Source organism: Babylonia areolata, chromosome 10 (genome assembly GCF_041734735.1).
Source record: "Babylonia areolata isolate BAREFJ2019XMU chromosome 10, ASM4173473v1, whole genome shotgun sequence".
NCBI classification, from domain to species: domain Eukaryota; kingdom Metazoa; phylum Mollusca; class Gastropoda; order Neogastropoda; family Buccinidae; genus Babylonia; species Babylonia areolata.
In genome coordinates this window covers 14,664,520-14,682,121 of record NC_134885.1, presented here as the reverse complement: position 1 = coordinate 14,682,121, position 17,602 = coordinate 14,664,520, and positions in this window count along the sequence as shown.

Below are 17,602 nucleotides of genomic sequence, written 5' to 3'. Positions count from 1 at the left end.
AAAAGAGAAATTGAATCCACCGTGTCGTACGTTCCCGGCGACTGGAAAACTTTGTACATCTATCTAAGACAATTTCTTCCCACCCGAACATGATAGGTACGAATCTGCGCTCAGATGGTGCTGTTGTTGTTGTTGTTGGGTGTTTTTTTTTTGGTTTTTTTTGTTTTTGTAATCCGAAGCTTTATGAAATAACAAATACAGAACATAGTTTAGCGATTTTTTAAAGTGCATCACAAGTGAGTCATGAAGGCCTTGCCTTTCTTGTTTAACAATGGTATGATCGTTTTGCTGCTTTAGATCCTTGATGATGTTAATCACGAGAATGATAATAATATGGTTGATGATGCTGTAGATTTTTTTTTTTCAAGGACCAAATCTGTGGGCAAGAAGTAACTGACAGAATAAAAAATATACAAAAAACAGGTAAAAGTTCAGGCCTAGACAAATGTTTGAGTGAGATGCTAAAACTTACAAATATACCTTCATCTGTTGTGGATTTTCTCGCTGTATTATCTAAAAGATTATTCAGCGATGGAATCTTCCCTGCGGACACTGCTGATATACAACAAAGAAGATCCAAACATCTCACTTCACCATCGAGGAGATGTTCGTGCCAGCATTATTAGTAAAGTCTATACGTATATTTTGAATAAAAGATTAATACAATGGAACAGGGGAAAAATATTGAATAAGCTAGATCGGGCTATAGTACTGTAGATCACATCTTCACTCTTCATTCTTTGGTACACTGAAAAATTCTGGTTAGATTTTAGGAAGATCTTCAACTCTGTGAACAAACACATGCTGTGGAATATTTTGCGAAAACGTGGAGTGGGTGGTAAGTTGTATATGGCCTTCGCGGTGTGTTTGATTCAGTCCTGGCGTGTGCGCGTGATAAATGTGTGTATTCAGATGTGTTTGACTGTCCAAGAGGTGTAAAGCAATGATGTTTATTGAGTCGATTAATGTTGTTGTTGTTTTTCTCTTTGTTTTTGTTTTTGATGAGCTAGCAGTAGATAACCAAGAAAGAAAACACGGTATCATCTGAATCATGGTGCAGTTGAAATCTTTCTTAAATTATTTGCAGATGATGATAATGATAATAATGATAACAATAGTACTGATATCGCGCAAACTCCCATTGTAATGAGCTCTAAGCGCCTCACATGAAACAATACATATACAGGAGTGCATAATAACATATAATACGATAATGTGATATAACAAGCTTGCCCAGCATAGCTGTGGGACACCATAATGATTTAACATGTTGAAACGAGAAGTAGACCGTTAGCATTTAGAAAGGGTGGTCACCTTTCTCGGTAAGCTTACGAGAAATGGAATAGTGGGTCTGTAAATTTAAAAGTAACAAATTCGTATGTACATTTGGGCAGACCATTTACAACAAAGTTGAGTTTGAAAAGTATAATCACAGAAACAATCTGAAAGGAAAAATATGGGGTCATAATAAATTCTGATATCTTTGCATTGACTTTTATTGATTCGAATACACTTTGGAAACTTTTATGCAAAAACTGAACCAACGCTTACTTATGGTCATGAAATTCTGAGACGTGAAAACAAGGGTTTAGAAAAATACATGCATTTGCATTAAACGCTTTCTACAAGTTCCAATGCATGCTTTAAATACAGTAATATACGAAGAAATTAGTAGCTACCTTTTATTTATCAAATCATATCTAAAATGTATTAAGTGTAGGTTGAAATTACTTAGGCTGCCTGTGTCAAGAATCTGTCAACAGGCAATATTATCCATCGAACAGGGCAAATGAAAAGAAAACTGGGCATTCTTGTGAAAAAAGATGTTTGACTATGACTGGATTTGGAATAGTGTGGATGTGTCAGGGGGTGGGATATCAAGAAGGCTTTATATCGGAATTTAAAGGGGACACGAAGTAAAATAGCATCGCGCTTTAAAAATCTATTAGATGGGTAGATAATTACAGAATCATGCACCAGACTTAACAAATGTGCGCATTAAGCATTTGTATTGACTTAAACTATCAACATGGCACAACACAGGTCGCCGCCATATGCGCTTGGATATCTAGAAAGGAAACAGAAACAGGTCAGTTGTGACATCACATGGACACTTCCAGGATTGCTCGGTTTAAAACAACTGTGGGGTGTTCAGTGGTTCAAACTGCAGGCTCATCACATTCACTGTCTTCAAAAGCTGCGACAGCCAAACCATTGTGCAACATATGCTTTCTTGGGGCACCAGTTGGCAAACACACAGTTCCCACGTCGGTATCGACAGCTCTGATCTGTGTTGTTGACGCTTCAACAGTTAACTCGGGTTATACTAAACTAAAATCAATTCCAACGTTTACCTTGCATATTTATTTTTATTTGGGAAAGTTTTTTTGCATTTGCACACTAGTATTAATGAATTCGTTCCGATCTGCTTCGCAAGTCAGCGAAAAGCGAAAGTGAGTCTCCGAAGTTGTGACGTCACAACCTATTTCAAAATGGCGTTCACCTCGACAACTCGAAGCATCACATTCAAATAGTTTCCTTTTTTCTCGAGATTTATTTGCTTTAAAAAATATTGGACGAGCCAAAGCTACCTAAAATCTATTTATGCAAGCCATAAAGTCAAACCACTTCATGTCCCCATAAAAGACAGACATAACTTCATTTTAACAAAATTAGCATTCACAAATGGAAAGCTCTGAAAATATCATATTGGTCTCTAAGTTTTAAAAGAATGTCCGAACCAGAGAAATACATTAGGGTGTTGACAAATAAATGGCACAGAATAAGTATTGTCAGATTTTGACTGATAACACCTGGCTTAAACGCACATCCAGTGTGGGTTTTGTACTGAACCATCCACACTCTCCCCTTGTGTGGGATCTAAAGGAAGGATGAGATGCGTGTTGTTTCATTGTAAATTATACGATGATGTCTGGGAAAATGGGTCATTTTCAAAATAACTATTGCAAGGAGAAATGTAATTGATGTGTTGAAAATGAATTATGATGACAATACAACAAGATTACTTGGTATGTATATTGCTGAAGCCTATGCTAAGAAAGAAAATAAACGTAAATCGCTTTATTACGTGGACAAAAAAAAAGAATGACTTTTGTTTTCATGAACCTGAAAGCTGGATGGTCGAGAGTAAATTTACTTGACTCCAGATCTATTTTTCTTTTCTATTTCATTTGTTTCCACCAGTCCTGTTCTCATTTGTTTCCACCAGTCCTGTTCTCATTTGTTTCCACCAGTCTTGTTCTCATTTGCACCCTGATGTCACAAGAGCTGTACAGCTAATGACATTAAATATTTCAGTGTTCAGTGTCAAGTTGTTCTGTGTGTGTGTGTGTGTGCGCGCGCGCGCGCACGCGTAAGTGTGAGTGTGCTCACGTGCTCGCTCTCCCTCTTTTATCTGTCTCTCCCTCTCTCTACATGTGTGTGTGTGTGCGTGTGCTTGTGCACGCGCGCGCGCGTGTGTATGTATGTGTGTTTGTACGCACCGTGCGCTCTTACGCGGCGCTCGTGCTGCGTTCCAAGGTCCATATATGTCACTGCGTGAGCACATACACGTACATCTGGGTGCGTCCTCCCACACAGTTCACCCACCTTTCACCCCATCCACCCCCACTACAACGGCCCTCCTCGCAGCAGTAAAATCCTTTCAAAAAGACCGCGTCTCTCCGTCTCCACCCATCCTCATCATTCCTCCTCTTCTCACTCCCATCCGCCTTGCGTATCCTTCCAGGAAACTGTAAGTGGATTGCGATGACGGGGCGTATCCACATGTTGCCTTTCGGAGTCTGTCCAGGCCACGAGGGACAGAGAGGGAGGACGGGGGAGATGGGGCGAGTGTGACCAGTCTGGACATCCACTACAAGCTTCTTATTGACTCTGGAGAATTGACCACGGGACAGATTTGCTCCTTCCCCGCAATATATTCTTTCTTCCCATTCCCTTTTTTCTATGTGCCTGTCCCCCTGTCTGTCTCTCTGTCTTTCGTTGTGTCTCTGCCTCTCTTTCTCTATTTTTCCTCTGTCTCTCTCATCTGAACAAAAGAAAATGTTGCAAGAACAAGCATTCTGAAACCAACAACAGACGAAGCGAAAAGATAGTATCATCAACTAGACAGTCTCAGAGAATTTCATGGTACAAGTCCAATGAAAAGACAGATTTTCAGAATTCGCAGAGTGGGGAGACTTTTTTTCGTGATACACTGAGACCAAAGTGTATTCGAATCAATAAAAGTCAATGCAAAGATATCATCGTCGACAAAATAATGCTCAAGCAACTAACCAACCAGTCGAAAAAAATATTGCTTAAGCAACCAACTGGTCGGAGAATAATGCTTAACCAACACCATCCCCCACCCCTATTCCCATTTCTACCCTTCAGGTTTTTTGTTTTTGTTTTTTTGTTGTTTGTTTGTGTGTGTGTGTGTGTGTGTGTGTGTGTGTGTTTAAATGACAATGGCTGCTTCTCAGCAGCACGTGGAGCCTGTGTTTTTAAGACGCAGGGACCTACCCCTTGCTGATCCTACCCGCTTTCCCACCACGGAGGACAGTTTTTCTGCCTTGGACATTTGTCTGGCAGCTGAGAGGGTGACTGGAAGTGAGACTGTGTTAGGGGCACAATACATCAGGGGTTTATGGCGCATTTATCCTTTGACCCGATCTGCCCGGAATCAGCTACTCATTGAAGGGATTGTATTAAATGGCTACTCTGTGTCACTACATGACAAAAATCCGTTCCTTTTGAGAGGGGGGAGTGGTGACCAAGAAATTCCTGTCACAAAACTGTTTATTTCAGACATTCCCATTTCGGTGGCAAATGAGGATATCGAGACTGCTCTGGTGAGACTAAGTTGTACTCTAAGATCCTCTCTCCTTATGGAGAAAATCAGGAACAAAGACGGTAAGTTAACCCGTTTTATAACAGGACGACGCTTCGTCTTTATCAACTGTCCAACAAAACCACTGGACTGTTTTTTCAAAGTGGGTAGCTTCACTGGACGGTTGTATCATAAGGAACAACCAAGAGCAACACGGAACCCAGTGTGTTCTAACTGCCTGCAGCCTGGCCATCGTGGGTTCCAGTGTCAAAACCTGGTCACTTGCAGGGACTGTCTGCAGAGTGGCCATAAGCGTGGGGACCCTGCTTGCGGCTCATTCCCTGAACTTCCTCCACGTGAGGAGGATCTGGACGCAGAGTCGACTGGTGGGGGCAAACATGACTCTCAACCCGCTGATGACTTGTCGAATGAGACCCAGCCTGACGAAGACCTGACTCCGTCCTCAGAAGATACTGAGGATGTGTTTCAGGATTCCCAGTCAGAGCTGGTGCCAGATACACAGCTTTCTTTCTGTGATGAACGTGACGTGGCTGGCTCTGTCAAAGATACAGATTCAGCCACGCCCAGTAAAAAGGAAAAAAGTAAATTAACCGGTCCCTCACTTCAGGGGGCAACCGTTTCCTTTAGCACCGTAACCAAACGTCATAGGTCGAGAGACGGGGATTCCCCCACTGCCGTGAACTCCAGGGGGAAAGTGTCCAAGCTCTCTGATGTACGCGCCTCACGTGCGCGAGCTGCGACAGCGGCAGAGGGTGAAGGTGGTGATGGGTGAAGATTCACCCCCAGTGCAGGCTTGACCGTGACGGGATCGAACTCGGCTTTGTATAAAGGACTAATGGCTTCTGGTTTGCGCGCACATTGAAAGATGGCTTCGATTATCGGACTTCCCTTATGGCTTGCGATTCAAGTATACACGTTTTGTCACTAAATACGCGGGGACTACGTTCCCCTTGGAAGAGGAAATCATTGTTTAGATATCTAAAGGATAAAAAATACGATGTTATATGTCTGCAAGAAACACACATAACGCAAGAAGTGAGTAAACAATGGGAAAAAGAATGGGGGGCAGGGAAGTTTGCTTGTAGTGATTTTACTGCACATAGCTCAGGACAAATCATTTTGTTTAGGAAAAATTATGTTGAAAACTATACTGTTTTGCATAATTCAAGAAGAATTCTGGCCGTGGAAGTAGAAATATTAGATAAGAAGATAGCAGTTATAAATGTTTACTCTCCAAATAACAATGCAGAAAAGATAAATTTTTTTGAAGACTTGGGAAATGTTATTTCTAACATTAATTCCGAAGGAATTTTGATATGTGGTGATTTCAATTGTGTTTTAGATAACGACCTTGACATTGTTTCAGGGGAACCACATGCAGGAACAACCGTTCAGAAATTCAATGATCTAATTAAAGAGAATGATTTATATGATGTTTGGAGATTATTTCATCCACAGGAAAAACAGTTTACATGGTGCAAGAAGAATCCTTTCATTGCCAGAAGGTTGGATTATGTACTAACAAATTCGGATTTATTTGATAAAACACTGGAATCTGAAATTCACTCTTTGCCCTCTACTGATCACCGAGGGTGCACTGTTACTATGAAGTTAGCTAATACTGAAAGAGGACCAGGACTGTGGAAGTTTAATAACTCATTGTTGAAAGACATAGAATACGTTAATAAAATGAATGAATTGATTATAGAGCAGGTTTCTGGCATTAAGGATGGATCGGATTATCAAGTTGAATGGGAGCTGTTAAAGTTAAAAATAAAAGATTTCTCTGTAAATTATAGTAAACTCAAAAGTATAAACAACAAAAATGCATTAAGAAAGCTGTATGGCAGGCTGAATGAAATTGATGTTCAGTTAGCAGCTAGTCCACAATCTGTTCCACTCCAGAATGAGCGTAGTCAGTTAGCTTTGAAGATAGAAATAATGGAAAGACATAAAGTACAGGCAGCACAGGTAAGAGCTAGAGTGAAATGGGTGGAAGATGGCGAGAAGAATTCGAAATACTTTTTGGGGTTGGAAAAATCAAGGGCAAATTCCAAAGTGATGGCAGGGGTTCTAAACGAAAATAATGTATTAGTAACCCAGCAATCGGAAATACTGAAAGTACAAAAACACTTTTTTTCTCAATTATATAAAAAGAAAATACCTTCAAATGATATGTCTGAAAATATAGACAGATTTTTGGCCAACACTGATGTTCCACGCATCTCTGAGACGCAAAAAAAAGATTGTGAGGGTGCAATAACAGAACATGAGCTGCAAAATGCCCTCAAATGCTTGAATAATGGCTCTTCTCCTGGCTGCGATGGAATCACAGTTGAGTTTCTAAAGGTTTTTTGGCTACATTTAAAAGGCTTATTAACACTGTCACTAAATTATTCTTTCACAAAAGGAACACTTTCATCAACACAAAGAAAGGCAGTAATTACATTGATACACAAAGGTAAAGAACTGCCAAGAAACAATTTAAAAAACTGGCGACCCATTTCACTGACAAACAGCGATTATAAACTTTTAGCTAAGACTTTGGCCATTCGCTTGAGTCAAGTAATTCATGATTTAGTTAGTACTGATCAAGTGGGTTATATCAAAGGTCGGCGAGTTTCCACATTACTAAGACTCATTGATGATGTTGTTGAACAGTTAAATGTAGAAAATAAACCTGGCGTATTGGTGAGTATAGATTATTCACAGGCATTTGATAGAATTTCAAAGGATTTTATGATTAGTGCATTTAAGAAATTTGGCTTTGGTAGCAATTTTATTCAATGGGTAAAAATAATTATGACTAATACTCAAAGTTGTGTCACATACTGTGGTTGGATATCAGAGTATTTTCCCGTAGAATCGGGAATTCGTCAAGGATGTCCCTTTTCACCGTTAGCTTTTGTTCTCGCTATTGAAATTCTAGCTATAAAGATACGTGGTTGTAGACACATAAAAGGAATAGAGTTAGGACAACCCGATGATAATTTGTTCCTTAGATTACTGAAGATAGCTATGTATGCAGATGATGTTACTTTATTTTTGCAGGATGAACATGATATGTTACACGTGTTAAACATATTTCAAGATTTTTCTAGGTTTTCAGGGCTTGAAATAAATCGCTCTAAATCAGTTGCAATGTGGCTAGGAAGTAAAAAAGATTGTACTGATACTTTTTATGGGTTTCCTTGGAGGAAAAAGATTAAAATTCTTGGCATTTTTTACGCCAACAATACTTCTGCGTCCTCTTTAGAAGACAACTGGGTGTACAGAATTGAGAATATCAAAAGAATTATTCATTCATGGGAAAAGAGAGACTTAAGTGTAATTGGAAAGATAAACATAATAAAAACTTTTCTTATTTCTCAGATTGTTTACATTATGCAGGCTTTCATTATTCCAGAAAAGGTACTTATATCGATCAATCAAATACTTTTTAGATTTCTTTGGCGTAAACAGAATTGCAACAAAAAAGCTTTTGAGAAAGTTAAGAGAAGTGTAGTATGCAGTGGTTTTGAACAGGGGGGGCTAAAGATGATTGATGTTAGGCAAATGCAGTCAGCGTTTTTTTTGCAATGGGTGGTGCGTCTTTGTAGTGCAGGAGAACACGAAAAATGGGTTCATGTACCCAGGAAAATGTTTACTAATTTTGGTGTATTTAACATATGTTTTTTTTCACAAACGTAAAGAGTACTGTATTTAAGTATTTGCATCTGGTTAATTCTCAGTTTTGGAGGATGGTTTTGCAAACATGGTTAGATCTTAATGTGCAAGGAGGTGAAACACCATATTTAAACCTATTATGGAATAACAGACACTTAAAGTATCAGGGAAACGTTCTTTTCTTTCCTGATTGGGTCAGGGGTGGGATAATAAATGTAAAAGATATGTATAATACTCATGGCATTTTTACCTATAATGACATATGTTTGAAAATCGGAGAGTCCCCAGCAAGAATATTAGAGTACAATGTTGTTGTTGCTGCTGTTCGACAGTTCACCTCTGTGATTAATGAACAAGAGAGGTCTGACATCGACCTGTCAAATATTCCTCCTTTCTGTGGTAAGAAATTACTCACTTGTAAAGACTTTAGATTAGTATTGTGCAATAACACCTACTCCATACCATGTGCCATCAGGTTTTGGAATCATAAATTTGGTGTAGATCTGAATAAGAAAATATGGAAGATTCCCCGTCTATGCTCAAAAGAAACACGCTTAAGAGTATTGCAATGGAAAATCTTGCATAATATTTATCCAACTAATATCCTGTTGTGTAAAATGAGAAAGAAAGACAACCAAAGGTGTACCTACTGCCCAGAAGAAACTGATTATATTGAGCATTTCTTTTTTCATTGTCCGCCTGTCAAAGTATTCTGGGAATATATTAGTCAATACATATTAATTGAATATAATGTAAAAGTAATTTTGTCTGAAACTGATGTTTTGTTTGGGATACCAGTCCTACACAAGACCCAGGACCATACACTGATGCAAATCAATCATATTCTTCTGATTGCCAAAATGTGCATCAGCATATATAAGAAAACTGAATCAAAATTACCATTGTCAATGATATTTGAAAATCAGCTTAGATATCGTAAGATTTGTAAGATTTCATAATATAAATTGCTTGCATGCACGCATGCACGCAAACACACAAAAACATACACGCATATGCATATACATGCACGCACACATACACACATATCCTGGCAAGTACTGGCTTTTCTTCCCTTGCTGGGAAGGGAGTGAATTTCTTGCCACTTTAAACCTTTCCTTTGACCACTCTTCCTAGCTATCCCTTGTTCGCTTTCGCTTTACCTTTCAACTGAACAAGGGACGGCGCCTTCTGGGAGAGATGCTCAATGGAAAGGATGTGCCCTACCACTTCTAACTCCGCATACACTGTTACATACATGCACTAGGTCAACAAAACCACTGGCACGTAAACAAATGTAAACATTAAAAGGGAAGATAGGGTCGGCCCATTGTTATGATACAGATGACAGATCTTTTATTCATTTATTTATTTATTTATTGGGTTAAGATAGATGAGGAAGAGAGAGAAAGCTTCAATATCAAACAAACAACTCACACTAGGGCAACAATAAACCCAGACAGATGTAATCACTTGTCATACATGTTTAGAATGCATACATCAGAACACTAGAACATCAAAAAAAACCCTGGCAAATGTACACAGACATCGAATATTCTTAAAAAGCATGCCTCAAGACACACTGGGGCAATTGCTGCGCCAGACGATAGGGGAAAGAATGAAAGTGATTAGTTAAGGTGTGTGGGGGAAAGTGGTGCATGAAAGGTAAATATGAGTTTGTGAAAGAAGAAGAAAAAGAAAGATGTGGGAAAAAAGAGGAGGATGGAGGTCCCACCAAAAAAAAAAAAAGAAAAAAAAAAAAGAAAAAAAGAAAAGAAAAGAAAGTGGGAAAAAAGAGGAGGTTGGAGGCCAAAAAAAAAACAAAACAAAAAAAAAAAAACCTGGATGGAAAATAATGCTTAACCACTGGCAGAAAAAATGCATAACCAACCAACTTGTGAAAAATAACCATTAAGCACTAGTTGAAGAAAGAAATGCTTTAACAACCAACTGTTCGGAAATGCTTCACCAAAATAACCAGCCAGTGTAAAATAAAAATAATGCTTAACCAACCAACTGTCGAGCTTTTACAGACCTATCAAAAGCCAACCTGTGACTTTTTTTCCACAACGTGCGTGTGAGCGGACAGTAAATCGACTCATTCGCGCAAGTGGTCTGATTCCTCCCACGCTCTGCCAGTCCCCGCCCTTTTTTTTTTTTTTTTTTTTTTTTTTTTTCCAGGCAGTCCGCAGGGAATGGGACTGTCTGTGACTCAGACTGACATCCAGAAGAAAGAAAGAAAGATTGGAAGAAAACAGACAAAGCACTTAAATAATAAAATTTTAAAAAAATTAAAAAACACCAACTAAACGCATTGCAAACTGTGGTCATCTGCACAACAGGCTGCCTACCTGGTATAGCCGACTGACGGCTGACATTGGGCACTCATCATTTTGTTTCTTGTGTCATTCAAACATATTTCAGGCACGCACACATAAACACTCAGACAGACATGTAACTTTTCAAATGTATTACCGTTTTGTTTATTTACTCAGCCACACAGGCAGCCATACTCCGTTTTTTTTGGGGGGTGTGCATGCTGGGTATGTTCTTGTTTCCATATCCCACCGAATACTGACACGGATTACAGGATCTTTAACGTGCGTATTTCATTTTCTGCGTGCGTATACACATGAAGGGGTTTTGGGCATTAGCAGGTATGCACATATGTTGACTCGGGAGACCGAAAAAATATCCACCCTTTTCCGAACAAGCGCCGTTTCCGAGATTCAACCCTGAGATTGAAAATCCAACGCTTAAACCACTCGGCTACTGCAGTTTCTTGAAGGATTGATGGCAGACAGCTCTTTGATGACAATATGTAATGGTTGTTCAGCTGTATCCCATCATGAGGGGTAATGGCCTAAAAATTATTAAACTATCCGTATTCCGTGTGTGTGTGTGTGTGTGGCCCGCCACGGTTGTCCAGGGAAACGTGTCCAACTCACCAGGCTTTTCCGTGATGGCACGGGAGGGCAGGTGCTCATACTGAGGTTATATACTAATAATTGTTGTTTTCTTTTTCTCCTCTTTAAAACGTGGACGGGGCAATATTTCTTTCCTTTGCTGTCGAGCACTTCCTGATACCTTTCTTCTCCACCTGATTATTCTGTGATGATTTCACACAGGGCATGTGTGGTTTTGTGGAAGCGAGGGACAGATGAAGCGCTATTTTTAGAACGCATTGTCCACCGGGCCGGCAGTGTGGGGCATTATTGTGTTAGCGGGGAGGTTCTTTGGCAGAAGGGCGACAATTACTTCCCTGTGTGTCCAAAGTGGAATTGCTGGTAAGCTCTTGGCTCGGGGGCGGAGACACGGTGATGTGGAAATAAACGAATAGAAGTGGACAGACACTGTCTGTTAGTGCAGGACAAGTGGGGGCTTGGGGGGCGAGGGGGGTGGTAGGTCTCACTCTCTTTCTCTCTCTCTCTCTCACACACACACACACACACACATCTCTCTCTCTCTCGTTCTCGCTCTTTCTGTGCCTGTCTCTCTCTGTCTCTTCTCTTTCTGTGTCTGTCTCTGTCTCTTCTTTCTGTGTCTATCTCTCTCTGTCTCTTCTCTTTCTGTGTCTGTCTTTCTCTGTCTCTTCTCTTTCTGTGTCGGTCTCTGTATCCGTCTTTGTCTGTCTGTCTCTTAGAGAGAAAGAGGAGAGAGAGAGAGAGAGAGAGAGAGAGAAGCAGACAAACGGATAGACATCCACAATTTCGAATCTTGTTTCCTTGGCTTCGAAGCAATGAAACTGCTACCAACCGGAAGCGGACATAATTATTGATATTTTCTTGCATCCATATTCTGCTTCGTCGTATAACTCAAACGTCTGCCCCCCCCCCCCCTCCCCCCATTCAACGTGGACAGTCCCTGTTTCTCCCTATCTAACTAAGGGGGGGGTGGGGGAGGGCTTGGGGGGAGCTTTGGGGGGGGAGGGGTGAAGTGTAGGCAGACGCGTGGGAGGTAGGAATGAGATCCCTCGCGCTAAATCAGTCTGTTCACTGTCCATCCCACACACTTTGCGCAAAGAATGGACATGAGGCAGCTTTTGTGAGTTCTTTCAATGCCGAATCTGACCTATCGACGTGCTTGCTGCAGCTCACTGGGTGTATTGTATTGTTTGTATTGTTTGTATTACCTCCTTTCACATTTCTCGTGTAAAATGCGGGTTCATATCCCTGGGGAAGCCACGAAGTTGTCTGCTGCAAATATATTTGTTTTACTATTAAAGTGCATTTTCTGCAGAATTTTGCCAGGCACAACCTCTTTGTTGCCGTGGGTTCTCTTACGTGCGCTAACTTCATGCTGCACACGGGTCATTGGCTTCTCGTCTCATCCTCACCCAAACAGAGTTACTCAGTAGATGAAGATGATCATCACTCAACAGTTGATCAACCACCCTCCAGCCCATGACAATAAAAACTAGGGCCGAACTGTTCAGAAATTAACACTGACACTATTACAACCAGTGCTTAAGCTACTGCTTCATGACCCGTTTGTGTTAGGGAACATCGAGCTGGCCCCTCCTATCCTGCTGTAGTGTATCATTTTAACTGTAGTTCTGTCAGGATTTACACACCAACATGCGCCCATATCCGGCTACCCCTCATTTCGGTGGGTGTCCGTGTTCCAAATCCAGCAAACAGTTTGTCAAACCGACAGGTGGCCTTATCAGTTGCTTGCAGGCTGGATAACCGAAGTCCAGAACAAGATGTTCAAGCTGCACAATTGTTTTCTTTGGTTCGTTTCACTTTGAGCGACACGTGCATCAGGAAACTGACTGACAGACTCAAGACAATTTTGACAGACGAAACACATCATTACACGACCACGTTAATAGTAGACGGTCAGACAGAAGTCACAAGGTTAGAGCTCCACGCACAAGAACATCCCCGGTTGCATGAATTTATTCATTCCAACAGTCATTAGCACACACAAAGTACACAACAATTTCATTGACCGGACAGTGACACTGCTCCCCAGGAACGTCACCAGCAGACGAGTGCTCAAGTGAAGACGTTTCGCGTGTACGTGGAGTATGTGTGGTTGAACATGTGTGTGTGTGCGTGCGTGTGTGTGTGTGTGTGTGTGTGTGTGTAGTCTATCGTTATTGTGAATTTCCGTTTTATTTGACAAGTTTTAATTTCTTCTTCTTTTTTTATGGTGTGCCCGATCATTTCATATAGTGTGTTTATAAGGAGCCTGTGATTGCATAAATGACTTTGCATGTGGATTCATAAAGAATTGTTTCTATTGAATTGATTGATTGATTGTTTCATCTGACAGCCTGATGGCTTCCTTCGCCCCTGCTTTCCCTCTCCCATGCTTCGCTTTGTACAGTCCATCTTTTCTCCCTAAGTTTTGTCAGTCCGATATTTCCGCTATCATGTCTATTTCTTTTCATGTTGTTTTTGTTTTGTTTTTTGTTTGGTTGTTTTGTTGTTGTTGTTTTGTGTTGTTGTTGTTTTTTTGTTTGTTTTTTTTTGGGGGGGGGGTTGTTGTTGTTGTTGTTTGTTTGTTTTTTGTTGTTGTTTTTGTTTTGTTTTTGTATTTTATCTGTGTATTTACTTATTCACTCACATACACATACACACACGCATGGACACACATACACATTAACGCACACACACGCAATCACAGACACACGCATACACACACACACATACCACATGCGTGCGCGAGACAGATCTACTTTTTGACTCATTTGTGTAAACAAAGTGAGTCTATGTTTTAACCCGGTGTTCGGTTGTCTGTGTGTGTGTGTGTGTGTGTGTGTGTGTGTGTCTGTGTGTCCATGGTAAACTTTAACATTGACATTTTCTCTTTAACTACTTTGTCAGTGGACACCAAATTTGGCATAAAAATAGGAAAAAATCAGTTCTTTCCAGTCATCTTGTTTAAAACAATATTGCGCTTCTGGGATGGGCACAAAAAAAATAAAGAATGAAGCCTAATTATATGCAAACTGCATTTACTGTGATATTTTTTGTATTCTCTAAACTTGGCACTTTGATCTGATATTCTGACCCAACAGCTAGAGCAGTCATTATTATCATTTTTTGTTCAAACAGGAACTTCTTTTGCTAAGCATGGAAGTTTTATTTATTTTGCAAACGTTTTGGTGCAGATAGTAAAAAAGGGAAATTACTCTGTAATGCTAGGGGAGTTGATTTGCTTTAAACTGATCTTTCTCATCTTAAACATTACATTTTGAAACAAGAGAGGCAAGGCCTTCAAGACTCACTTGTGATGCACTTTTTAAAAAACATCCAAGCTTTTTATGTATTGAGTATAATTTCAAAATGTAATGTCTAAGATGAGAAAGATCAGTTTAAAGCAAACTAAGTCCCCCAGCAGAGTAATTTCCCTTGTTTTACTGTCTGCACCAAAACGTTTGCAATAAACAAAACTTCCATGCTTAGCAAAGGAAGTTCCTGTTTGAACAAAAAATGAAAATAATGACAGATCTTTTGTTGGGTTGAATATCAGATCAAAGTGCCAAGTTTAGAGAATATAAAAAAATATAAATATAACAGTAAATGCATTATACTCAATACATAAAAAGCTTGGATTTTTTTTTAAAAGTGTATCACAAGTGACTCTTGAAGGCTTTGCCTCTCTTGTTTTGGATATTGAATGAATATGGATCCGATGTGGCAAAGATTGTTTAGCACAAGCCAGCACAACGTTACAACAGATCTGCATAAAATCGTTTCCTGACGGTGAGTACCAAAGCACAAACTGGACCCGAAACTGTGCACTTTACACATCGTCTGAATGCAGTAGTTCAATCGATGCCGGATACCCGTGAAGTGCACATGGGATGTTTGAAACTTTGAGGGATCTGCATTGAGACTGAAACAATGAAAAGCCGATCGACGTGGGCTGCTTCTACCAGACTTTATTTTTAATTTCCAGCCCACAACTTTCGGTTCCAAAAGCACCAGTTTCAGATCTTGAGCAAAATTATTATTTGGGACGATAACCCTTTATGTATATGTGTACTGGTATGTAGTTATAGGGAACTTTTCAAAAAACTGATTTCAGGGGAGGCACGTCACAGGATAGTAACAGCAACATTGTGGCTATACCCCTTTTCAAAGTCTTATGTCTAAACGTTTAAAAGTGTTTGCATGCAATAATCGTCATTATTTTGATAGCAACTTTTTGATCAGTTATACCTCTCTTCCCAAAGTATTATGCTTAAAAGTATTCTGAATAATCATCAAGCTTTTTCTTAAATGCGAAGCATGCGCCATGTAAGAAAAAACAACACCAAGAACAAAACAACGCTTTTGAATGGGAATAACGTGAGTATGGAATCTTGTTGCTGAAAGTCATCTGCTTGGCACTCCAGGGACTGGATGAGCGTGTTTTCCCCCAGACACACAGTGCTCATTAATAGGGAGGAGGGGGTGTTGAGGGAGGGTGGAAGGATTTTGTGCACATGTGTATTTCCAAGAATTGGATTATACAATCATTTATGATCAGCATAAACGCATCATGATCATCACCATCTTACTCAATGTCGTTTGTATTATTGTATCTATCATCATCTTCTTCAACATCATTATATAACGAAGTGATGGGATGGAGGCTTGAAGGGAAATGGTCAAAGGAGATCAGGAAGTTTAATGTCAGATCATAATGTTCATCAGGTTGTGTATTGTAATGACATTACAAAGAAAAAAAGAGAGAGCCAAAGCCTTCAAGACTCACTTGTGATACACTTGTGATACTACTGTCGTATCTGAGAAATTTTAACTTATACCTGTCTTTTCAATGACTTTGCCGCTCAGATAAATTATAACAAATGTGGCTGATTCCCACAGTGAAGCCTGTCCCAAGAAATTCTTGTGGATCCGGAATCAAAACGAAATAAACCGTTCACGATCCAAAACTGCAGTTTTAATCCGGAATAATAACACCTATATGATTGGTATGTGTCGAAGTGATTAAATTTTTATTCTATGTTTAATCCAAATTTGGTATTGCAGACGAACTATTCCAGAGAAAATAAATTTTGAAGTTCGCCCCCCTCCACGCCTCCATCCACACACACGCTATGAAACACAGGGTCATCACATTGACTCGCATTGTTTGCACACATAAACCAAACACCAAACCATACTGGAGAAAGTTCTATGTTTCATGGGTATCTTCAGTGTTTCGGATTGAATTCTTCATGGAAATTGTGTGCTTTTTTCCTCCTTTTTCTCTGCTTTCGTGGGCGAAGAAAAGGGCTCTAGTGAATGAAAGTTTTTAACACCGTCATGTGAACAGCCATTCTCCGTTTTCGGGTATATGCGTACCGAGTATGTACACGTTCCCATAACGCACCGAACTCTGACATAGAAGACGGGATGATTGCAGTGCATATTCGATCGCCTAGGCGTAAACACAGGAAGTGGATTACGGTTCGACAGGTCGACGGGTATGTTGACATGGTAGATGAGGAAAATGCCCACCCATCATTCACCCGCTCTCTGAATACCAGTAACCCGCATTAATGGAGGAAACGTTTCTGATAATGGGGCCTCTGTGGGGTTTGAAGCTGCCATAACCACCAATGTCTGGATACACGTGAGACAGGTAAGATCTTATGGCTTTAGTCAGCCGACGGCAACTGAAGTCAGTATTAAGACATGCGCGCACGGACGTGTATAGACACCCACACACGTTGAAAATGGATATGTTGTTTCCAATAAGAAACGATTTCTGTTTTCAAACAAGATATTTAAAACGCAGAACCGTTTTTGTTTGTTTTTTCTAAATTGCTGATGCGTCCGTATATATATTCTATATAATCTGGATATCTATTTTGAATTCAGATTAAAATTACTTACTTGGATCTTAAACCTCTATGGTCAGTATCAAATCGACTTTTTTGTAGTTCCCAAACAGTTTTGGCGAAGATAAATGGTCTCACTGCGATATTAATTGTCTAAATTTCGTATTGATTTTATACGAGATATCTAAAGATACTTTCTGTGTTTTCAATGCTTCAGGTAGTACAGTCATTGAAATCACAGACAAGATGAGAAATGATAATTGAAATCAGCTACTTAATCCACGTTATGTGTTTGCAAGGTA